We start from the raw sequence: 25,948 nt of genomic DNA, 5'->3' as shown, positions 1-25,948 counted from the left end.
ATACTATCAATGCTATTTAATTGATCTGCAATGTGGCAGCTCTACTAGAATAGCTACACAGATATTAGAAAGAAACAGGTTGCCAAACATCATGCACAAAAATTTCAAACACCAATTGGAGCAATGATACAATAGAAATCTGTGCACATCAACAATTTACAAGAAAATGAATTCAATTCAACTATTATTAAGTACAGTGCAATCTAGACTGATGATTCACCTTTGAGGGCAAGCGCTATCTCTGGGGTTAAAGTAACTCAAAATACCACCTAATGATGGAAGCTCCAAACTAGGCCAATCCATTGTGGCAGACTTGACAATCTGATCTCATAGCCAGCAGGTTTTTAGTACTCCAGGTCAATGCTGATGATTGACCATCTTCCTAGTGAAAGATTGCACTCCATAACTGGGCAAAGGCAGAGAATTTTCAAATGTAATCCACACCAAAAATATCCAGAATCTGTCACAGATTTGCTCTGCTGTGTCAATTATTTCCAATGAGTCTATTTGATAGATCTACAACAGCAACTGACTAGGATCCTATTATAGTCTTAAAAGTATACTGAGATCCTGCCATCCACCACTTTATTAGGGATGATATTAACATTCTGGCTTTGACTGAAACTTCTCATGGGTGTTGACACCTTGCTCCTTACTGAAGTCTCCCCACAATGGCTGTGTGGCCCTCATCACCAAATTATATCTCCTCCTACTTCTCTGGGACCTTCTCCTCGTTTGAGCATCTCACCCTGTTCCACCCCTATTGCCTTTTTACAATCCTCATTGTCCAACAATCCCCAAGTTTCAACTGAAGATATCCTCTTTCATTTCCTCCCTCAGCAACTCCTTATGCTCAGTGATTTCAATTTACATCTCGGCTCCCCCTTCTTTGAATTCATAGCCCTCCAGTCTTACCTAAATTTTTTCCTCCACATCAACTCTCCTACACATATGCACACCACCCCTCAACCACACCATCTCCCATGACCTGGATCACTGACAAGGCCATCTCTCACCATCTCCTTGTACCCCTCACCACCCATATCCCCCTACTCCTTTCCAATCTCCTGCATCCACCCCCTGAAAAAACTCTGCTTAAGTTACTTAGAATTGCACTTTCAAACCAAATGCTTAGCCTTTGGCTCCCCATATGCCATGATACCTTTGTAGCTGTTGATTTGCTCAAGTACGCCTTTACTTCCATGTCCGATCCCCTTGTCCCCAGACAAACCTTCATTGTCTCCCATCCCGGTCATTTCTCCTGGTACGACCGCCATCTTTATTGCTTCAAGTTCAAGAGGCATTGACTTGAGAGTACCTGGCGTACAACAGGCTTAGCCCCACCATCGGTGGCCATGCCTTTCAGCCACCTCGGCCCCATGCTCTGCAATTCCCTCACTAAACCCCTCCAGCTGCATCTCCCCTTCCAAAATCTCCTCCTTTGGTTTGGAATTTTTTTCTACATTAAAAAGGCACAATAAAATTGCAAGCTGTTGTTGTTCAGATAGCGTTTTACTAAATATACTTTTTTTAAAATTAGAAATGTCTACTTTACTACTCTGGTGTGTGTGTGTGTGTGTGTGTGAGAGACAGACAGACAGACAAGTTAATTAGGATGAATGGTGGATAGAATAGATATCATAGTCAATTTGATCATAAGGTTTTCACGTAATTTAATGGTCCACACTGTTAGCCATATGACTTTGATGTGAGAAAAAGAGCTTTATGCTACACAATTGAGAGTGAACACTGCTTAAAACAAATAGTACACCAATTAAAACTGATAAAAGATCCCATCATCAAAACCAGATTCAAGGGAGATCCAACTCTGGGGTTTTAACAAGCTCACTTATATCACAAATAACACCATTCAACTTGAAATGCTTTTTGGGCTCCCCTGATCATTCAGTGGCTACAGCACCACTTTGTGCATTACTAAACTCTACAGATCAGAAAGCTCTCTAATCCATGGTTTTAGTGGATCTCAGTTGGGGTATCAGTGGGGCACTACAATGGCCCTCGGTATCACTGGGCTAGGGAGGAAGAAGAAAAAGTCAGCCAAGGTTCCTATTCTTGTGGACAGTGGGAGACAGGTTCAGGTTCGGTTATGATGCTATCATCCCCTTCAACCTGAAACAGCATTCTTCTGCTGCTCCTTTGTGTGATTCCTTTTTTAAAAAATGCTTCCTCCAACCTGTACTGCTGATTCACCATCAGATGTTCATGCTATCCTCCTCAGTGGAAATTTAGCCTGTGGACATCTGAGGCCATCAATTCAGCTCCTTGGTGACAATATAAGTGAACATCAGGTATACCTAGTTATAAGAGATATACTAAAGGGATTTTTAAACAGACACATTTCTGACATGTAAAAAGATAACATTTATCCAATAAAACACACAATGTTTAGCTTGTGCAGACTTGATTTTACCTAATACATATCTCTAATGCCCACTGAATTGCACTATAATCTAGCTACAAAGCCCACTAGAGCTATTTCATGTCACTTGGTACTGCACATTTCTCAAATCACTTCTGCATGGAAATAACAAATTGGAAGATTATAGTACCTTATTTCCTCAGGATGGCTCAGTGTTTCACATTCAATGAATTCCTTTTTGAAGAATTGCAATCAATTTATGTAGGCAAACACAGCAGCCAACTAGCATACAGCAAGGTCCCACAAAGAGCAAATAAAATGAATGACCAGTTAATCTGATTTTTGGCCATGTTGGTTGAGGGAGAAATATTAGACACCAGGAAAATTCCCTGCTCTTCAAATAATTTTGTGGGATCTTTTACATCCACTTTAACAAACTTAACAGCTCAACAATGTAGCACACTCTCTAATGCACTGGAGTGCTAGCTTAGATTATGTGCACAGATCCTTTTCTGGGGCTTGAATCCACAACCTTGTGACTTGGGAGGTAAGAGTGCTAACAATTGAGTGAAGCTGACACACCTGGAGAATTGAAATGGTCTATGTTGAATCTTCAGCATTCCACTCAACCAGTGCTCCCACATTGTGATCAGGTGAGCCTGTAGATCATTTTTCTGTATACACGTACATGCATGAATAAAAAACATTTCCATATTTTGTGTTTGCAAAATAAAACAGTCCAATATCTTTATCATTAGTTTGTGTATGTGGTCAATTTCATTTGATGTTCAAATATGGCAACACATCAGGGATTACTTGATATGTTCTATCAAGTCACTTTCATTTTAAAATATATTTGTTTAAATAAGAGAATCTAACTTTTATTGATGTGTATCAGTGACAGCAAACACCTATAGTGATTATGCAGTTCTACATTATTAAGTAAATTTAGGTTTGAATGCAGCTCACCATTACCGATTTTTATTAATGTTTTTCAAATGTTTGTGAAATTGTTAGTATGCTTGCTTCCTCCTCCTTCCCTTTTTTTTGGGAGAGGGCAGGATGGAATTTGAACAGAGAAGCATGGCAGCAAAAGACACTTGATCACATGGCATACATTGTAACCAATTAAATAGTGGCATCACAATGCTCCTGAAGTAACACCCATTGTATAATGCAGAATCTATCCATGCTCCATTTTAGGACGTGTATAATTTCTACAGTAATTTGGTATGCTAAATTATTCTGGTAATTTTTATCTGCTTCAGTTTTAAGCAGGTTGAGAGGAAAGGATGGTATTACCAGGATAGAAACAGTGAGTGGCCTTTTGTGGTGTGTTTAATAAGCTGTTGAACTGGATCTATAGCTTCACAAACTGAGTCAGAATAAATGGATGTTTGTCTTATTACATCCAATGTGGAAGCTTTGCTTGATCATTTCTTATCTACAAGACATGGCAGATGTCAACACAAGTGGTGACGTTCTTTTTGCTTCTGACACTTCTCTACAGTGTAGTCAAATTCCTATCTGAAAGGCAGGCATCAACCAAATCACTACATGCAGATAGAGGAAGAACAGGATTATAACCAAACAAATGGCATGTTGTGTTCAGCACCAAAATAAATCAAAGTCAAAATGGGCTCGATATTAGGAGGGCTGCGGGTTCGCGGCGGGGGAGCGACTGGGCGCGTGGGTAATGCGCCCGGTGAAATCAGTCAGCCCCGCGTGCGATCGCAGCCTAATTGGATCCACTTACCTGGTCTTCCGGGTTCCCCGCTGCTGAGCTGCGCGTCGGGTGGACTGCGCATGCGCAGTAAGGTCTGTCAGCTGGAGGAGGTCTATTTAAAGGGGCAGTCCTCCACTGACTGATGCTGCAAGAAATAGGAACAATTACAGCATGGAGCACCCAGGGGGAAGGCTGCTCCCGGGTTAATGATGCCTCACTCCAGGTATCATTGGATGGGGTGAGAAGGAGGAGGGGGAGGACAGAGATCTCCCCCCCCCCCCCCCCCCCCTCCCCACAGTGGGCGGGAGGAAGCGACCTGCCTCTGCCACCAAAAAGGCCTGGCTCGAGGTGGCAGAGGAGGTCACCTGCACCATGCACCTGCGTACAGTGCAGGAGGCGCTGCAATGACCTAAGTAGGTCAGCCAAAGTGAGTACACTGACTCATTCCCCTACACTCCGTCTGCCACACCACCGCCCCCACCCCACATCTCCTTCTGTACTGCCAACACTACTCTGTCACATCACTCCTCACACCCACTCAAACCTCATCCTCATCTTACCTGCACTTACTCACCTCGCCAGTACTCATCCCGCCACTACCACTCAACCCAATCCTCATACAATCTCATGGCTCTATCTCATACTCACCCTCTCATGCATCTCTTTCACGGTCAGCCTCACTCAACCTGCCACTACCTGTGCTGCAGCCACAGGGCATGCATCAGGTATGTGCAGTAGGAAGTGTAAGGCAATGTATTTATCTTCCCAATATGCACTTCTTGTTCCTAGACTCTGTATAATGCAGTGGGCTGGAAAAAACATGGAAGTTGACCCAGCTAAAAAAGGAGCAGTTTGTATATGACTACCAGTTCCTTTTTAAACTTGAATGGTCACATATTCAAATCCATGAAGTCCAAGTAACTCTATGGGATATAAAAAAGGGGCCTTCTCTTTAAATCAAAAGTCAACTTGGTGCTTCATTTAAAGGAAGGACCAGTCAGTTTGAAACTCCTAAGGAAAAAAAAACATTGAGTTGGTATTTCCAAGAAAACAGTTTACATTATTACAGGATTCCACAGTGATAAGCTCACTAAACGGAATGTACTTGAATGTTATTTGCAAAGAATTAGTTTAGTTCTTAACGTTGTAATTTTTTAAATTACTTTGTCTACTCAAGAAGTTAGATAATAGACTTACTACTGTAAATATGACATTTATTTGCTTGTTCATCTTTTGTTAGATAAATTTGCTTAATGGTTTTAAACTTAAAACAAGGTCTGAAGGCATGATGCTTTATTCAAAGACAAAATGGATCATATGAAGGGATAAGTCCAGCAGCTAAAAGTAATTAATAAAGTTTGTTTCATTATCCCAGGCATGTTACCAAAAGCTTACCTACATCTGGAGCCTAAGATAGACACTTGGGTACAGGGAGTTGGCAATTGCCCACAAGAGTGACCTAAGATACGAGAGGCAAAATAATCAAAAGAAGGACGGACAGAAAAGACCCAAAAACATAAGTCAGAATCATACACTTTGCTGGTCAAGTTGAGTATGGGCCAGATGAGCAGCAATAGTCCCTGTACTCTGTCCCAAAGTGCCATAACCCTAAATGCAGATGGTATTATACTGATTATTTTTTTCTTTTTTCTTTGGATGTGATTTTTGATTTCAAGCCAATTATGGACAGTTTCAGTTGTTGCCCACATCCACCGAGAATTGGATTGAGAGCACCAAACCCATTTCCTTAAAGATCCTACAAGCAGAGAGGAGACTTTCATCCCATCAGTTTGAAATCCAAGATTCAGAGGAGGAAGTATGCCAACTCAAATGGGGATAATTTTGACTTTGTGCAATAGTGTAAAACAGGCAATAGCGAATTGGCAGCCAATATCTCTCCTGATTTTTATTTCCATTGAACAAGGTGGGTAAATGTGATGAAAAACTATTTGCTCATTTGAAGGATAAACAAAACTGAATGGTTGGGCAGACTGGCCTGTTTCCATGTTATAACTTCTATGTATCTATTGATTCTGAAGCCATGTACAATGCATCTGCGTTTTTCCACAGGGCGCTTATTTCAAGTGTAAACACAATTATTTTCTCAAAATGCATTTCTCACAAGGTTATGGTCAAGTTTCTGTAGTAGTTTTAGCAGCATAGGCAGTTTAAACCAAGCAACATTAAAAAAAAACTGAAGTGACAACTGCTAAAGCTTTCAATTATTCAGTGGGCACCTCATGCACAGCATTTGGCACTTTACAAGAAACACTACAAAAGAATTAAAGAGCATCCTATTAAAGGTTAATTATCAGCAGCGCTGGATTATTCAGGTAAAAAGGAAAAAATTATCTGGTAACTGGACAGCACAAATTAATACAATGGTATGTTTCACCATATCAAGACCTTGGTTAGGCCTCAGCTAGAATAAATACTGTATCCAGTTTTAGTCTCCTCACATAGTGGGTGATATTGAGGCTTTCGAAAGGGTGCAGAGGAGAGCCACTAATTTTTTTTTTGGTTTGAAGCATCTTAGTTATCAAGATAGGCTAAAAGAGCTGGGACTCTACACTTTAGAGAAGTGTAGACTTTAGGGTGATTTGATTGAGGTTTATAAAACGATGAAGGGAATAGATTGTGTTTGAATAGACAGTTTGTTCCAATTCAATAGGTTAGAGAGGCCTAGGGATCAGATCTAGCCTAGTTTTCAGGAGGTGATTTTAATCGCAGAGAATAATGGACCTTTGGAAACAACTGCCGGTCGTGTGGTGGATGCCGATTTGCTGAATTCCTTCAAGCCATCATGTTTCTGGCTGGAGCGGAGAGCATCTCGTATAGAAGGTAGGTACTACATAGCATTATCAGGGCCAGAGTGATCTCCTGGACTAGTTTCGATCACCTAAGGGTGTCGAAGAATTTTCCCCCCCAAATTGGCCCGGGTTTTTAATCCTCTCCCAGGAGATCACATGGTTTTGGGTGGGGTACGGGATGTGTATATTGTGACGCACAAGGTATCACAATTGTGTGGGACAGGCTGGATGGACCAGAGGGTCTTTTCCTGACCATCATTGTTCGAATGCCATATCAACAGAGATTGCGCACTGAATTAAACAGCCATACTACAATCTCGACACCAGCAACAAACTGCATTACCTTGAAATAAACAATTCACCCATGGTTTATTTCCCTCTAATGTGAAGTCTCCCCCCCCTAGCTAACTAAGCTGCAGGATTACTTTGATAGCCTGCAAAATAATTTCAAAACCAAACAAATGTAATGGATAACATTGCTAACATGCAATAGTTATCCACACAAATTTGTCAACGTTGGCCCCTTTTCACAAGTTGATTATATTTACACAAAAGTTGATAATCAGTTGCTAAATACAGTATTGCAAACTTGCATCTACATGTCAATTTATTTGAAACTTCTACTGACCTGCAACAGTTCCATTACTCACTGAAGCGAGAGGACTTGGACCTACAAAAGAACACTGTAGCACGGTCCAAACCAAAGATTAGTAACATAAAGGATACAATTTGTTCAATCTGATGCTTAATTCTACACAGATGTATTTAAAGTCAAAATTATACTGCATCGTTCTTATCTATGCATTCTGGCTAATCAACTGTTCAAACAATTCTGGAAACATACAAACACTTTTGAACAAGCAGTGGCTTACTAATTGTTTGTATATGATGCATACAAGACTACACAACAGTTCATGGGGATTTAACCCCAACATCATGTTTCTGCTCTCATTCCCTCCCCATCCCCCCATATGTTTGCAGTAACTTTTCCTAATATTCAGCTAACAATGGAACTTATACAATGGTTGTGGCCTTAGGAACAGCACTATGACTGAACTTTTCTTCCATTCCCCCCCTTTTCTGAAGACACTGATTCACACAAGGGTACAGTTCCAGTAGTATTGGCCAGCCTCTGGTACTTCCAAGTGTGAGCTTAGACAGTGAGCGGCAGCAAAATGAATATTGGAATAAGGCTTTCGTAAAGTTTTTTGAATACTAAAACTCATGATAACAAGAAAGGGACTTAGAGGTACAATCAAGCTAAATGATAACACAAAATTAGCTATCATTTATGGACAACGCTTTAATTGGGCTCACTACTGGCCTGTCACTTAACCCCTAGATAGCTTTTTATCCAAACTTAGGTTCTTCAATTTTACTTCTAAGTTTATTACATGGTTCCAGCCACATAGAAGGTGGGATGTAATCATGCTTTTAGTAAACGATGCCTTGGTGTGTGACCTGAGTCAGCCTTGAATCAGGGGATTACCGATATTGTAATTGTGTCACTGCACTGTTGTACCAAACTGGGAATGAAAGATTGATATTTGCTGCAATATAAAGAATTGAAGGCTGACTCAGATCACAGCAGTACTGAAACAGTTTCCTTTAAAAATATTCAAATTGCACACGCCATGTTTCTTTTCTTACAAAAAACAAGTCCAGAGATGTATGCCCATTGCATCCATGACATTAGCAAGACAAGGTACAGGTTGTAATGTGTGCACTGATGTCATGGATGCAACACATGTGCATCTCTGGACAATGGGAAACTAGGTTCCACCCCCTCAAATCTAGGGGGAAAGTTGATTCACTTTCCAAAGAAATACATGAATTGTGTAAGCTGATAAAAATTAATTTTACGATCCCTAAAAACAAGTAACAAGTTGCAAACAGAAAGATCAACTGTGGTGTAGCATTGACGGAATCTATAAACTACATTATCCTGCATCTATGGCAGGGGGACACAGCATAGCATGAACAAGGTTAACTGTCCTGAATACAATTTAAATATATAAAATTGTCTAAATTCAATAATAACTAATATGGCTTGCTCTCACTTCCTATTCATTTGGAGTGGGGGGAACTCAGCCTAACAGTTGAGAAAATAAAACAATTAATTTATCCTTTGCCTGTCTTCCAAACACATTGCTGAGCATCAATCTGCACAGCTGGGATAAAGTTAACTGGTTTCTTGGATGATAAAAATACAGCTCATGTTAAGGTTCCATTTCAACATGGGTTTTCACCTCTCTCCTGCTTTGCAATACAATCTAACATATATCACAGAAATAAAATGGCTACACAGAAAGCTGCACAAATCACATCAAGAGCCAATGCAGTCTAATTAGCTAATGGTGGCCAGGAAAGGGTATTTCAGTGCTGCACCATGTATTAACATAATTTGATCTCAGGATGTTAATACAGCAGGAAAAGGTGTGGAGTCTACCAATATAATGCTGCAAATAGGAATGACTCGTTAGCAAAAAGAAGCCTTAGTTTTAAACATTTTATAGTGAAATGAACTCCTACTATTGCAAATAAATTATAATTAGAAGGCTTTCCCTAAAAATGTTTCTATCAATGAAACAGAAAAAATCCAAAGTTTACATAAATGCAGCCTCTAATTGCCAGTATAAGCAAGATATTTAGTATTTATGATGGAAATTTGATTAATGAAATACGCTTGACATCACCACAGCTAGTTTATTCCCACAATACATCGGGCTCGATATTAGAAGGGCGGCGGGTGCGCAGCAGGGGCAGGTCCACTGTGTGCGTGAGTATAGGAACAGGAGAATAGACAGGATGAATGCGTGGCTGCAGGGATGGTGTAGGAGGGATTTAGATTCCTGGGACATTGGGACCGGTTCTGGGGAAGGTGGGACCTGTACAAGCGTGACGGGTTACACCCGAGCAGGACCGGGACAAATGTCCTCGCGGGGGTGTTTGCTAGTGCTGTTGGGGAAGGTTTAAATTAGAGTGGCAGGGGGATGGGAACCTGAGCGGGGAGTCAGAAGGGAATAAAGTTGAGAGCAGCAAGAGAGGGGAAGACCCAGGGGAAATCTACAATACAAATAGTACAAACAGTTGTTCAAGAACAAGTGAAAGGGAAAAGCATAGAGCAGCGGAAAGAAAGTGTACTTTAGGCATTTTAGGTACTTTAGGCACGACAGATAAAATGAAAACTAGAAGGCGTAAGGCGATTAACCCAGCATCAAAGCTGTGGCAGGGGGTTGGGAACCTGAGCAGGGAGACAGAGGAAAGCGTATCAGGAAGGGACAGAAGGTATGGAGTAAAAGGTAAAGTGTTAAAAAAGGAAAAAGCAGGAACTAAGTGTCACAAAACATATTTGAAAGTTCTTTATCTGAATGCACGTAGCATTCGTAACAAAATGGACGAGTTAACGGCACAAATAATGATGTATGGGTATGATCTTGTGGCCATTACAGAAACATGGCTGCAGGGTGACAACGACTGGGAATTAAATATGCCAGGGTATTTAACAATCAGGAAGGGCAGGCAGGAAGGAAGGGTGACTATGTTAATAAGGGAAGGAATCACTGTAATAGAGAAAAGATATTGGGACAAAGGATCAGGATAATGAAACAGTTTGGGTAGAGATAAGGAATAATAAGGGGCAAAAAACACTCGTGGGCGTAGTATATAGGCCTCCTAATAGTTGCAACTCTGTTGGAAGAAGTATGAATCAGGAAATAGTCGGGGCATGTAATAAGGGAACAGCTATAATTATGGGGGATTTTAACTATCATATTAACTGGACAAATCAAATTGGGCAGGGCAGCCTTGAGGAAGAGTTTATTGAGTGTATTAGGGATGGATTTCTTGAGCAGTATGTAACTGAACCAACAAGGGGGCAAGCAACCTTGGACCTGGACCTGTGTAATGAGCCAGGATTAATTAATAATGTCCTAGTTAAGGATCCCCTTGGAATGAGTGACCATAACATGGTTACATTCCATATCCAATTCGAGGGTGAGAAGGTTGGTTCTCAAACAAGCGTACTGAGCTTGAATAAAGGAGACTATGATGGTATGAGAGCGGAATTGATTAAAGTGGACTGGGAAAATAGATTAAAGGGTAAGACGGTACATGAGCAGTGGTGTTCATTCAAGGAGTTATTTTACAACTTTCAAAAAATATATATTCCACTGAGGAAAAAAGGGTGTAAAAGAAATGACAGCCATCCGTGGCTAAGTAAAGAAATTAAGGATAGTATCCGACTAAAAACAAGGACATATAAGGTAGCCAAACTTTGTGGGAGGATAGAAGATTGGGAAGTATTCAAAAGACAGCAAAAAGTAACGAAAGGATTGATTAAGAAAGGGAAGATAGATTATGAAAATAAATTAGCAAAAAATATAAAAACAGATAGCAAGAGTTTCTACAGTTATATAAAAAGAAAAAGGGTGGCTAAGGCAAACGTAGGTCCTTTAGAGGATGAGACCAGGAAATTAATGGTGGGAAACATGGAGATGGCAAAAATGCTGAACAAATATTTTGTTTCAGTCTTTACGGTAGAGGACACTAAGAATATCCCAACACTGGACAAACAGGGGGCTCTGGGGGGGGGGGGGGGGGGAGGGGAGGGGAGGAGCTAAATACAATTAAAATCACTAAGGAATTGGTACTCAGTAAATTAATGGGACTCAAGGCGGATAAATCCCCTGGACCTGATGGCTTACATCCTAGGGTCTTGAGGGAAGTGGCAGTAGGGATTGTGGATGCTTTGGTAATAATTTTCCAAAATTCTCTAGACTCGGCAAAGGTCCCGGCAGATTGGAAAACTGCCAATGTAACACCCTTATTTAAAAAGGGTAGTAGGCAGAAGGCTGGAAATTATAGACCAGTTAGCTTAACATCTGTGGTGGGTAAAATTTTGGAGTCTATTATTAAGGAGACAGTAGCAGAACATTTGGATAAACATAATTTAATAGGACAAAGTCAGCATGGCTTTACGAAGGGGAAGTCATGTCTGACAAATTTGCTTGAGTTCCTTGAGGACATAACCTACAGGGTGGATAAAAGGGAACCAGTGGATGTAGTGTATTTATACTTCCAGAAGGCATTCGACAAGGTGCCACATAAAAGATTATTGCTCAAGATAAAGAATCACTGGATTGGGGGTAATATTCTGGCATGGGTGGAGGATTGGTTATCTAACAGGAAGCAGAGAGTCGGGATAAATGGTACATTCTCGGACTGGCAACCTGTAGCCAGTGGTGTGCCGCAGGGGTCGGTGCTGGGTCCCCAACTCTTTACAATCTATATTAACGATTTGGAGGAGGGGACCGAGTGTAACATATCAAAGTTTGCAGAGGATACAAAGATGGGAGGGAAAGTAAAGAGTGAGGAGGACATAAAAAACCTACAAGGGGATATAGACAGGCTGGGTGAGTGGGCGGAGATTTGGCAGATGCAATACAATATTGGAAAATGTGAGGTTATGCACTATAGCAGGAAAAATCGGAGAGCAAGTTATTATCTTAATGGCGAGCAACTGGAAAGTACTACAGTACAAAGGGATCTGGGGGTCCCAGTGCAAGAAAATCAAAAAGTTAGTTTGCAGGTGCAGCAGGTGATCAAGAAGGCCAACGGAATGTTGGCTTTTATTGCTAGGGGGATAGAATATAAAAACAGGGAGGTATTGCTGCAGTTATATAAGGTATTGGTGAGACTGCACCTGGAATACTGCATACAGTTTGGGTCTCCATACTTAAGAAAAGACATACTTGCTCTCGAGGCAGTACAAAGAAGGTTCACTCGGTTAATCCCGGGGATGAGGGGGTGGACATATGAGGAGAGGTTGAGTAGATTGGGACTCTACTCATTGGAGTTCAGAAGAATGAGAGGCGATCTTATTGAAACATATAAGATTGTGAAGGGGCTTGATCGGGTGGATGCGGTAAGGATGTTCCCAAGGATGGGTGAAACTAGAACTAGGGGGCATAATCTTAGACTAAGTGGCTGCTCTTTCAAAACTGAGATGAGGAGAAACTTCTTCACTCAGAGGGTAGTAGGTCTGTGGAATTTGCTGCCCCAGGAAGCTACATCATTAAATAAATTTAAAACAGAAATAGACAGTTTCCTAGAAGTAAAGGGAATTAGGGGTTACGGGGAGCGGGCAGGAAATTGGACATGAATTTAGATTTGAGGTTAGAATCAGATCAGCCATGATCTTATTGAATGGCGGAGCAGGCTCGAGGGGCCGATTGGCCTACTCCTGCTCCTATTTCTTATGTTCTTATGACTGGGCGCGTGGGTAACGCGCCCGGTGAAATCAGTGTGCTCCGCACGGAATCACAGGCTAACGGGGGCCACTTACCTGTGCTTCCGGGTTTCCCACTGGTAAGCTACGCGACAGGCGGACTGCGCATGCGCAGCAAGGTCTGTCAGCTGGAGGAACTCTATTTAAAGGGACAGTCCTCCAGACTGATGCTGCAGGAAATAGGAGAAATTACAGCATGGAGCAGCCCAGAGGGAAGGCTGCTCCCAGGTTTAATGATGCCTCATTCCAGGTATCATTGGATGGGGTGAGGAGGAGGAGGAGGATAGAGATCTTCCCCCCCGGCGGGCGGGAGGAAGTGGCCTAACTCTGCCACCAAGAAGGCCTGGCTCGAGGTGGTAGAGGAGGTCACCAGCACCACCAACATATCGCGCACCTGCCTACAGTGCAGGAGGCGCTGCAATGACCTAAGTAGGTCAGCCAAAGTGAGTACACTTACTCTGTCTGCCACATCACCGCTCCCACCCCACATCTCCTCCTGCACTGCCAACACTACTCTGTCACATCATGCCTCACACCCACTCAAAGCTCATCCTCATCTTACCTGCACTTACTCACCTCGCCAGTACTCATCCCGCCACTACCACTCAACCCAATCCTCATATAATCTCATAGCTCTATCTCATACTCACCCACTCATGCATCTCTTTCACGGTCAGCCTCACTCAACCTGCCACTACTACCTGTGCTGCAGCCACAGGGCATGCATCACATATGTGCAGTAGGAAGCGTAAGGCAAACGTGTCGTGAGCATGAAGGGGATGCACAAGGGTGTTTGAGGGTTTGTCATGGTGTTTACCTATATTTAATTTTTGATCAACTCACATAACCCATTATGTTGTCACCACTACTGCCACGTCTTTGCGAATCTTGTCTGGTTTGTGCAATAATGCCCTTTCCTGAGGATCACTATGAAGACCCACACCTGATGCCACCCATTGTGTCACTGCAGAGTGGGTGTAGGTGTATTTGCAGGGCTCTTTTGTGCAGACGACTGAGGGACGTCGGTGATGTCCCCGGTGGCACCCTAGAAGGATGCGAAGGAGAAGTTGTTGAGGGCAGTGGTGACTGACAGCGACAGGTAAGAAGATGGTGCTCAGGCCAGCCGGGAGCAGCCCCGCATGAAGGAGGCTGCAGATGTCCACGATTTCCTCCGTGTGCACTGCTGCTCAGAGATGTCCAGGAAGCTCAGCCTCGGCCTGTAGACCCTGTGCCGAGGGTAGTGCCCTCTGCCACGCATCTCTCTCTGTGGTTGCTCTCCCTCCTGCTGTGCAGGTGGGTGTGTCACAGCACTGTGTTGTGGAGCTCCACATGTCAGAGGTGGATGGCGTGGCCGGTGATCCTGTTTGCCATCCGAGGAGGTCATGACTGCAGCTACGGCGGCCCCCCATCCGGAAGATGTACAGTTGAGGGGGTCCACAAGGTAGGAAAGAGTGTCTGGACACCTGGGTAAGTGTGCAAGTTTGTGAATTTTATTGTTAGGGGGAGGGTGGTGGAGGCCAAACTTTGTACAAAGTGACAGAGTGGCCTCCTGCAATGAGTGAAGGTCTCCCCCCCCCCCCCCCACCTGTCAAATGGACCTTGCAGCTGCCAGAGGCTGATGGCTGCAACACGTCCATTTGAAATGGGAGTGTTTCCCCCAGTACGGGAAACAGTCTCAGTTCACTTCAAATTCCCATCCCTTCGAAAATATCAGGTCAATCAGGTCTGTAAACAACCTGAAGTACCTGTTTAAGTACTTTAAGTGGCACCCCGCCGGCTTTAATTGCTGGCGGGAGTCCCACATGCGGGGGCTCTGCGCGCATGTGAATGCGTCACTGGGGAACCCAGAAGTGGGCGGGTTGGAGCCAGGCTCCAGACCCGCCCCGGGGATCCCGGATTTTCGCAGCCCCCCCCCCCCCCGCCACGAACGCACCAAAATCGAGCCCATTGTCTTTCAGGTCCCGCAACTTATTAAGCAACAACTCCCCATTTTGTAGCAATTTATGTTTTCTGCAATTGGGGAAGTTAATTTTCTTCTTTTTAGGTCTTTCCACACATGTATCATTTACCCAAATGAAGATGGGCTCTCATAGGCACCATGGAACCAGACAGTAAGTGGATAAGAGCAGTGCAGGTTAATTAGCCTCGAATCTTCTTGCCCAAGCAGTTTAATGTTCCCTTCACTGAAACTTCCAACAGTTCAGATAAAATTGAGAATCTGCTGTATGGGAATCACAGGTGTTAATATATATGTGTCTTACAACTCTGTGGTTCAACTCAGAGGAAATGCGCCATATGCTTGTCCCAATTTCATCTCTTGAAACACTGATCTATAACAAAAATTGATGCATCTGCTTATCTTTTCTTCCCCCAAGAGAGAACAGGTGACAATTACCTTTTCCAAATAATACAAAAGACCTTTATTGTTACAGAAGAACAATGCTTTAGCTTATTCATTTCCATAAATTAGAAGTGAATGAGGGAACAAAGCTCTGCAGGCTTCCTGTGTTGGACACAGTGGCCCAGAAATTGCTTGGAGTGGCGAACCAATAGTGTTCACTTCTCCATGGATTTATAGTAACCCACTAACTTACTGCAGTCTTTACTGTGGGCACTTCCTCTAATAGGAAGTGAAGAACCACCCAGCGTTAGCTCCAGTGATGTTAGGACCAATGGGAGAAGCGAGAGGATCATTGTCTCCCCTCGACCAATCAGACTGCAGCATTTTTGACAAGTTGCGAAACTGTTTCTGCAGGCTGCAATGTTAAATCCAGGAAGTGAAAGGTACATTAAAATCATTGTAAAAACAGTTATAGACAGCGAAAAAAGAGAGGGTAAGAAAGAATCAAATTAAATAAGAAGCAGAAGGGAAAAGTAAAAAAAAAATTTAAAAACATTTTTAATAGTTTTTGGTCATTAAAAAAGAGAGTAATGAGACGCCACATTTTTAAAAGTTAATTTTTTGTTGTTTGGCAGTCATTAAAACTTAGTTTAGACCTGGTATTTTTAAGCATGCCTGTTTTGTGACGATATTAGTTATTTTCCAGTTGGGCAGATGAGCAAGTGGGCGCTTGTTCAATGATTTCACTGATTGCAGCCAGCGATATACCTTTAATTCGAAGCTGTCTCATCACCAGTGAACCACGAGGAGCAAGTTCTGGATTTCCACGTTTCACTGCGCATGTGCGAACACTGGAATTTGCTCCTCAATTTTGTCACTAACAACGGTGAGCACTGTTGAGCTCACCGTTCTTTTCTAAGCAATTTCTGGGCTAGTGTAAATTAGTTTGTCAGTATGATCTCCTAGTAAAAGATAAAAATGAAAAAATAAATCCATTTTTAATTTAACTAACTAATCCTCAATTACTAAAATCCATTAACTAAAGCAATCACAATAAACAGTTAATGGTTCCTTGACTCTTCCCAATGGCATTTTTTGAACAGGTTAAGGACTAGACTTAACAATTCAAATTTCAATACTCAATTTGCCATAAATTATAAATACTTCCCTCTTAATAGAGTGTATCCATTAATTGAGAATCTTCTATGGTTTAAAACATACATTCTTAAAATTTTCTGTGGGATCTTAAAGTACTGTGCCAAATAAAAACTGGCAGGATTGCAGAATTTTTGCTTGAGATGGCAATTAATCTTTTTAAACTGGCTTGCCAGACCCTTTAGAAGTCAGTAAACTAATGTGCATCATACAATATCATATAATGCGCTAGAGATTGTTTTTACAGAATAGACTTTGTATATTTAAATTTCAGAAAAGCTCTCAACATATTTTATCACTAAAACTGTTTGAAGTTGGGGCAAATGTGGAGAAGAAAGAAAAAGTGAAATTGTGCTGAAGCAAACAGAGTTCTTCCACATTAGCAGACACCATCTGTTTGATCATGGCAGCTTCATGGCACAGAATATTCCAAGAACAGCTTTTACCAACTGCACTGTAGCAGACAGCCGTCATCTGTAATATGGGTTTGAAAGCAACCCTTCCATAGCCAATTTTGGACAATATTCATTTTAACCAAGCCACTTAGAATTAATATAATTACTGTCACAATTTGGGCAACAAAACTGGCTGCCTAAGTAACCATATATTTACGGAAAATTGCCATTTTAAGGATTGTTACACCTGGTACGTTGTACATTCTGCAGCACATCAGCTTGGCTCAAATGGAAGCACTCCTGCCTCCAAATCAGAAGGTTGTGAGTTTAAGCATCATCACCACACCCCGTCTCAGGCTGACACTTCAGTGTAACACAGATGGAGTCACACATTGTCGAAGATACAACCCTTCAGATGCCTCCCCAATAACATGGACATAAAAGATACAGTGGCATTATTTGAAGAACAGGAAATGGTCCTCAACCAACACCAACAAAACAGATTAACTAGTCATTCACCTCATTTTTGTTTGTGGGATCTTGTTATGTGTTAAATTGCTGTCAAATTTACCTACATAACAATAGGGACTGCACATCAAAAGTAATTCATTGAATGCGTAGTACTCTGGGATGTTCTGGGATGCAACAAGGTGCTTTCATTAATCTAATACAGAATTTGAGCTACATTGAGAACCCCACAAAACACCATTACAACCTGAACAACTCTTGCTTTTAATACAGTGCCATTAATGTAGAAAACATCCCAAAAGATCCTCGAAGAAGACTAGACCCCAAGCTGTGGTAGAAGAGCTAGGTGTCCAAATGTATGGTTGAAAAGGTTTTGAGGAGGCTTTTAAAGTTGGAGGAAGAACTAGTTAGGCTTTAGTAAGAAAGTTCCGAAGAACAGGGCTAAGATGGCTGAAGCATTGGGAGGGGAGGGAGAGGAGATACACAGAAGGCCAGAGTCAAAGGACTGGAGGGGACACAAAGCCAGAGAAGGTTGCAGAGCGTAGGTCGGGACGATGCCTTGGAAACGTTTTAAGACAAACAAAAGTATTTTAAATAATTCAATGCGCTGAGGGACAGAGAGCCAGTTTAGATCTGCGAAAACATGGTGCGACCTATTACAGGAGAAGATTTATGTGGCTGAGTTTTGAACAAGTTGGAGTTTAGGGAGGATACAGGAGAGGAAGCTGGCAAGGAGGACATCCAAAAAAAGTCTCGCGGTGACAAAGCATGGATATGGGTTTTGTCAATGGTGGGGGTGAGATGAGGTGGATGCAAGTGATTTTGCATAGCTGGAAGTAAGTGGCCTTACTGATGAATAGGATTATGGGGTTCGATGCTTGGCTCCAGGTCAAAGACGACCTTGGAGGGCATGGTTCAGCCTGAGAATATAGCAAGAGAGCGATGGAATCTGTAGCATGGGAAGAGCTGATAAGGGAAGATGGCGAGGTCGAATATGTGAAACACGATAGAGATGTCAAGGAGGGATAATGTAGCCACAGAGGATATCATTTATGACTTTAGCCAGGATGGTGTCAATGCTGTGGGCAGGGCAGAAGCTGAACTGAAGGGATTTGAACAAGGAGTTTTGGGAGAGATGGGCACAAACTTGGGACACATTCAGAAGATGAATGGAAGTTAGAGATGGGTAGTTGCTGGTGTAGGTAGGATGTGTCAAAGGTGGATTTTTTGAAGAGAGGGTTATGACAGCAGTTTTGAAAGGGAGAGGGATATTAGCTGAGTAAAAGGAATAATTAACAATTTTGCCAAGTGTAGAGTTGGTGGAGGATTGAGAGAATGAGAGGTAGATCTCATGAAAGAGATGAGCTAGGAAAGGATGGGGGATCAGATGTAGGGCGAGGGGGCGTAGCAGCACAGTCAGCTACACGATCTTGATCTTAGAAAAATAGAAATCCATGAACTCTTCTAACTTAGTTTTGAAGGCAAGGATAGAGGCCCTGGGGAAAGGGGATTTGAGAAGGTAGATCATTAAGGAGAAAAGGAATCTTCAGTTGTTCTTTCCTCCAAGAATCATCCTCAAGCAGTCGTAGTTGATGGAGGAGAGCACGACATACTGGTGCTTAATACGGTTGAGGTAGATCATGCGCCAGGTTTGCGGGCCTCAGATGGAAGTGAGCAAGAATGAGTACTGCACACAGGAGTGGGAGACTGTGAATGACTGGGTGGGAATGAGGGTAGCGAAGGAACGGTAGAGCAGGTCAGTAGCAGCAGTGGCAGGTAAAGAGCTAGAGGAGAGGAGGGAGATGTGAGCTTGGAAGTGATTTAGTGAAGAAACTGGGTGCAGCGGGCGTGCGGGAATGGAGGAAGAGTTCTTTTTCCCCCCAGGGGCAGATGCCGAGGGTAATGGTGCTGGGAGAAAGCAGAGATAAGAGAGTGGGAATGGGGAGGGCGGCAAGGAAATGGTCAGAGGCCAGCTTATTTTCAATTCCTGGTTAGGTAACTGTAATCTCAGTTAATGCGATTCAACCATACTGCAGTTCTATACCTACCACATGGCACATCCTGCAATTAGATGTCACATTGGAAGGATCATATTCACATACTGTCAGCAAGAAATCAAACTATTAGAATAGTGTCTTGATTTATGAAAACACTCAATGTGAGTGTAACTTGTAATAATTTCCAGACTGTATTATTACCTCCTTAATACAAGCAAAAGCACTGGGGAAAAGATCACCAATAAAGAATCTTTCTACAGATTACTATCCCACAGATGCAATTTCTGGCAAAAAAACCAAACATTTTTATAAAATTGTAATGGCACAAGGACAAGACAATACTTTCATGAACATTTCCTAATCATTTTAAAAAAATTGTGCTCAGAACGAGGGATGTTAATGCTGGGCAATGAAGCACTTTCTACATCAGGCACCCACCATCAACATTAAACACGGAGTAAAGCTATCTCTATTCAGCAACACTGTGCCTTAGCCTGAAATTCAGAAGAGTACCCCACACTGAATTGGTGTAACATTTTTTTCTCTTTTCCACATCCAGACATCAGGTGGCTTCCTACATTACAACAGTGACTACACTTCAAATGTACTTCATTAGCTGTAAAGCGCTTTGGGACGTCCTGAGGTTGTAAAAAGCACTATTTAAATGCAAGTTTTTTCTTTATCAGACTGAGTAGGAATTAGTACCAAATTGGGGAAATTTTGTACTTATGTCTGTTGGGAATATGACTGAGACTAACCAAACTCGCATCACATGGGGGCCTGTAAAAACATTTATCTTTTTGATAAATTTGTTTATCGAGATTTGTTTCTTCTCTAACCGAATGAAAACAATACATATGCTTTAAACAGTTGAAGAAGTTAGTGTTTTTCATGTAACTGCAGGACTCAGCAACATTAGTCATCAAGGTTAAAAGTTACCGGTAGATGAAATTAATGAACAACTCATGTCTCAATATTCTACAGGGCTGAATTTCCTTTGCTGCTTTCAAATTAAATAGATTTTTAAATCATCAGCAAAAATAATTCTGTAAAATTTCTGACACTGAATAGTAAAAGCATATTAGGCAAAGTAAGTTGTACAGTGTTTAGACGCCGACCTTTCACCTCTGGGATCAGGGTTCAAATCCAGTACAGACTAATGAGATGAAAGTCTCCTCTGCCTGCAGGCTGCAAGAGCTAATGAGAAATGAAGTTGGGTAGTTTCAATGCAGCTCCGAGTAGGCATAGGTCCACAGAACATCCCTGCCCTCTTCATTGCCAACATTACTCAGAAAAGCCACAGTATGGCTAGTTTGAGAAATAGGAAAAATTTCACCTGTTGCAATAAGGAGTGCTTTTGAGGTTGGGGCAGAGACACATTGTTAGGGAAGAGTAAAAGGTGCTTTACTCTGCATCTAATGACGTCACATCTCATCTGGGAGTGCCTGATTGCAGCAATGTGTCCCAAATGGAAACGGCATTCTACTTACCTGCTATAACCTGGCAGGTAAGAGGAGGCAGGAGCCTGCATTTAGATAGTACCTTTCACATCCTCAGGGTATCAGATAATGAATTACTATTGAAGTTTAGACACTTGTTTTGTAGGCAAATGCAGCACCCAATTTGTGCTCGGCAAGGTCCTACAAACCTTAATGAGATGAATGACCAGTTAAACATTTATTGTTGGTGGTGTTGGTTGACGGAAAAATTGGCCAGGACACTGGAGAACTCATTTTCAAATGATGCTGAGAGATAAAACCTTGATGCATTTTTCCCCCTTGGGATGATATTCTACACTAAGGGTGCCATATCAATGAAAATTGGTGTTGGTTGAGAAAATTTAGCCAGGAGACCGGGAAAATTCCCAGCAGACAGGGGTTTGCATCGAAAAGATGACAACTTTGTGACAATTCAGGACTCACTCAATATTGCCCTGAAGTGTCAGCTCAAGTCCTGGAATGGGGTTTGAACCCATGATTTTCTGAATCAGACAAGAATGATACCACTGAATCAAGATGTGCACAAATCATAAAATAAAGTCCCAAAACAACAGTCCAACAAATAATAAACATTTTGTTAATAAACTTCAAGGGAATTTCTTCCTAGTGAATACTTAGTTTTCTTACACATTTTCAAAACAAGTACTATTTCAAGGCACAAATTAAGGCTGCAGAGCAACTTGACCGCAGAACCAATTAATTGCTAACAGAAGTTACTGGTCGGTACATAACAGAAACTAAATTATGTACTTACTGTAATGTGTTTTTGGTGCAGCTAGCTACAAAAAAACCTGCATAAGATGCTTCCTATGGATTGCAAGTATAGTGCTGTCAGCACATATTTAGAATACTTTCACCTGTTAACTGGACCAGTCATATTCTCACCATTGCTGAGTCTCTTCATTTTTTTTTCCATTACATACAACAGCTATAAGTTGCATTCTTTGCAATTCTAAATGTTGAATACAATACCATGGAACTGAATAAATAAGCAGAACACAACCATCATTTACAGTAATCTCTAAACAAAGAAAAAGCTGGACTCATGCCAGATTTTCTATTTTGCTCTAATATTACTCACATTGTCCTCAAAAAAGGTTAAAAGGTGCATTTTGCACAACACAAAGTCCAATTATTTACTCAGCAAATGCTGGCAAATTTCACAAATCAACATTAATTTAGTAGTGACATCCATACATTCAGATGGATTTAGAAAAGGAACTAGAATTCAAGTTATTTGCTGGATTTAAAAATTACAAACTTAATAGTTTGTGCTTTTTTTAAAACCTGACTTCACATAAACCAGGTGGTGCAGTGAGTTAGACTCCAGTCTTGCACCTCAGACCTGGATTCAAATTTTGCCCAGACTGGTGAGATGAAACTCTCCCCTTAATCTCGTGGTAAAGGTGAAGGGGGTAGAGAAATAGGATTGGATAAAAATAGATAAAGAGGAGGTACTTAAAAGATTGGCAGCACGTAAAGTAAATAAGTCAGCAGGTCCAGATGGGATGCATCCTGGGTTGCTGAGGGAAGTACGGGTGGAAATAGCAGACGATCTGGCCAGAATCTTTCAATCCTCCTTGGATATGGGAATGGTGCCAGAGGAATGGAGAGCTGCAAATGTTACAGCACTGTTCAAAAAAGGGGTGGGGGATAAACCTGGTAACTATAGGCCAGTCAGCCTAAAGTCAGTGATGGGGAAATTTAAAGAGAGCATAATCCAGGACAAAATTAATTATCACTTGGAAGAACATGGGTTAACAAATGACAGCCAACGTGGATTTGTTAATGGCAAGTCATGCCTGACAAACTTGATTGAGTTCTTCGATGAATAACAGAGGGTTGATGAAGGTAGTGCAGTTGATGTTGTGTATATGGACTTTCAAAAGGCATTTGACAAAGTGCCACTTTATAGACTTGTTAGCAAAATCGAAGCCTGTGGGATTAAATGGGCAGTGGCAGCATGGATACGTAATTGGCTAAGAGACAGAAAGCAAAGAGTTGTGGTGAACAGTTGTTTATCAAACTGGAGGGGATGTATACAATGGTCCCCCCCCAGGGGTCAGTATTAGGCTCACAACTCTGATATATATCAACAGCCTGGACTTGTGAATACAAAGCATAATTTCAAAGTTTGCAGATGACACAAAACTTGGAAATGTAGTAAACAGTGAGGATAGTAGCAAACTTCAGGAGGACATAGACAGACTGGTGAAATGGGCAGACACGTGGCAGGTGAAATTTAATGCAGAGAAGTGTGAAGTGATGCATTTTGGAAGGATCAAGAGAGGCAATATAAACAAAATACGTTGGATGCTGGGTCAAGGTCATCGCCTTAAACATTAACTGTGTTTCTCTCTCCACAGACGCTGCTTGACATGAGTATTTCCAGCATTTTCTGTTTTTATAAACAAAATTGTACAATTTTAAAAGGGGTGCAGGAACAGAGACCTGGGGGTTCACATACACAAATCTTTGAAGGTGGCAGGACAAGTTGATACGGTTGTTAAAAAGCATACAGGATCCTGGGCTTTATAAACAGTGGCATATAGTACAAAAGCAAGGAAGTTATGCTAAGCCTTTATAAATTACTGGTTAGGCCTCAGCTGGAGTTTGTGTCCAATTCTGGGCACCACACTTTAGGAAAGATGTCAAGGCCTTGGAGAGGGTGCAGAGGAGATTCACTAGAATGGTGCCAGGGATGAGGCACCTCAGTTATGTGGAGACACGAGAAGCTGGAATTGTTCTCCTGAGCACAGAGAAGGTTAAGAGATTTAATACAGGTATTCAAAATTATGAAGGGTTTTGATAGAGTAGATAGGGAGAAATGACTTCCACTGGCAAAAGGGTCAGTAACTAGAGGATACAGATTTAAGATAATTGGCAAAAGAACCAGGGAGAGAGGAGGAGAATTTTTTTAATGCAGTGAGTTGTTATGATCTGGAATGCACTACCTGAAAGGGTGGTGGAAGCAGATTCAATAGTAACTTTAAAAAGGGAATCGGATGTATACTTGAAGGGGAAAAATTTACAGGGCTATGGGGAAAGAGCAAGGGAGTGGGACTAATTGGATAGCTCTTTCAAACTGCTAGCACAGGCACAATGGCCTCCCTCTGTGCTGTGAGATTCTATAATTGGAGCTAGATTCCAATTTTGCTGCATATTCATCCTGAAAAGTAGTAAGAATGCAACAATATAGTTAAGGCTTCATTACAGATGTATCATCACTTGCATTCAGTACCACACCAATAATGCAATATTTAACTGATAAAATCTGTTCACTTTGCATTATTCAGCTGTTGTAAATAATCATTGGCATTTCTATATCGACTTCAAGTTTGGAATAAGCTTCAATTATAAAGTAACAAATCTGGTAGTGTTCTCAAACTCAATAGCTAAAATTTAATTATATTAAATTCTATTAAAATTTCTGTCAACCGAGACCAAAAATTCACTAAAAGTTGCAGCAGCCATGACTTCTATATATACACATACCTTTCTCCTATATTTTTGGTGTAAGCCAAAAATTTATTAAATTGCTAATGCCTTATTAAAAATAGCCAGCCATTTTCTCGTGTCATCATATGAAGAGCAGTGTATGCATACTCTGCTGCTATCTTAAATGTACTTACAACGTAAATGTGTCAGCTGGAAACTGCGCTGTTACTGAAAAAACAGCAAAATATTTGGAACATATTTTAAGAGGATCCTTGAATGTGATATATAACATGAGAAACGTGAGTTTTTAACGGAGCATCGCACTGCATTTTATAAAGCAATAAGGTTAAATACATCATGATTAAAAACCCATCCAGCCCCTCCCCCCCACCCTAGGCTGGAACGAGTAGGGATTACTCAGCTCTCGGATGTTCACCATTTGCAGAAATCCGGGGTACCCGATCTCATCTGATTTCTGACGCATTTTAGTTCAGAAATGCTACTGAATATCACCCTCAATAAATAAAATCATAGCATGAAGGATCTGCCATTGGCAACTGCCGACAGTAAGCTAATTATCCCCGGTATTGAAGCATGTATTTCCTCTCGCTCTCTCCATATTTGTGCAAGAAAAATCTGCAATGCTGCTTTTTGCGTTTGATCCGAACCCTGGAGCTCCCCATTCAAAAGCGTGTGACTGTCGACAACGATCGCTGATCTCTATATGCCGCCTTCCCACTAAAATCATCTCAAGGCTAACCCAAGGTTTCTAGGTTTTTTTTTTAAAAAAAGGAGACGTTACAAAATTTTAAAACGGTAGAATAACCTAGCCGAATAAATCCTCTCCAAATCCACTGAGCGGCAGATTTATAGCGTTGTCTGCGGCAGCGGATCAGACCTAACGCCATCATGCATCGCTTAGATCGCGCACAACATTCAGCACTAAATACCGGGACAAAGGCAAGGCGGCGATGGGAGGGAGAATACATAATAAAACACCCGGTGCTGACCCTGCGATCCGCCACTTTTTACCTTTTTTTCTCTCTCTGCGGTGAGTCGATTTTCGTCAACCTCTTGCAACATGAACCATATCACAGATATTTCCGTCAGCACTTCACCTTTCGCTCAGCGCCTCCTCTCTTCTCTTCACTTCCCCTCTCTCTCTCTCCTCCCCTTACCCCTCCCCTCGCGCTCCAGCGTCCATTTACCGTTGGAAGAGCAAAAAAGTCTCGCGCTGCATTGCGCTCTGCACCCTGGGAATTGGAATGCCGCCCACTCACCGACCGTTAAGCGATTAAAAAAAAAGCCAAGTCCGATCATGCGCCGCGGCGCTCTCGCATGCGCAGAGATTCTCCCCCCTTCTCACCGGCAACGAGAGCTGCGAGCAGCATTAGGGTGACGACAGAAGATTGACAGCTATGTTGACCAATCGCGAGCCCTATCGATGCGG

At 41.9% G+C, this 25,948-nt stretch overlaps 1 protein-coding gene across 1 annotated transcript in view; it reads right to left on the bottom strand.

Annotated features, from left to right (window-relative positions):
- LOC137335239 (dnaJ homolog subfamily C member 5) overlaps positions 1 to 25,666 on the bottom strand; it is a 57,420-nt gene extending 31,754 nt beyond the window's left edge. Inside the window, exon 1 of the mRNA XM_068000494.1 lies at positions 25,531 to 25,666. The gene's annotated coding sequence lies outside the window, so the exon portion shown is untranslated. The remainder of the gene's footprint in view (positions 1 to 25,530) is intronic.
- Between the last annotated feature and the right edge of the window lie 282 nt (positions 25,667 to 25,948).

Source organism: Heptranchias perlo, chromosome 19, assembly GCF_035084215.1.
Source record: "Heptranchias perlo isolate sHepPer1 chromosome 19, sHepPer1.hap1, whole genome shotgun sequence".
Classification (NCBI taxonomy): Eukaryota; Metazoa; Chordata; class Chondrichthyes; order Hexanchiformes; family Hexanchidae; genus Heptranchias; species Heptranchias perlo.
Note: the sequence above shows the minus strand (reverse complement) of the source record. Positions and strands in the feature narration are given on the sequence as shown.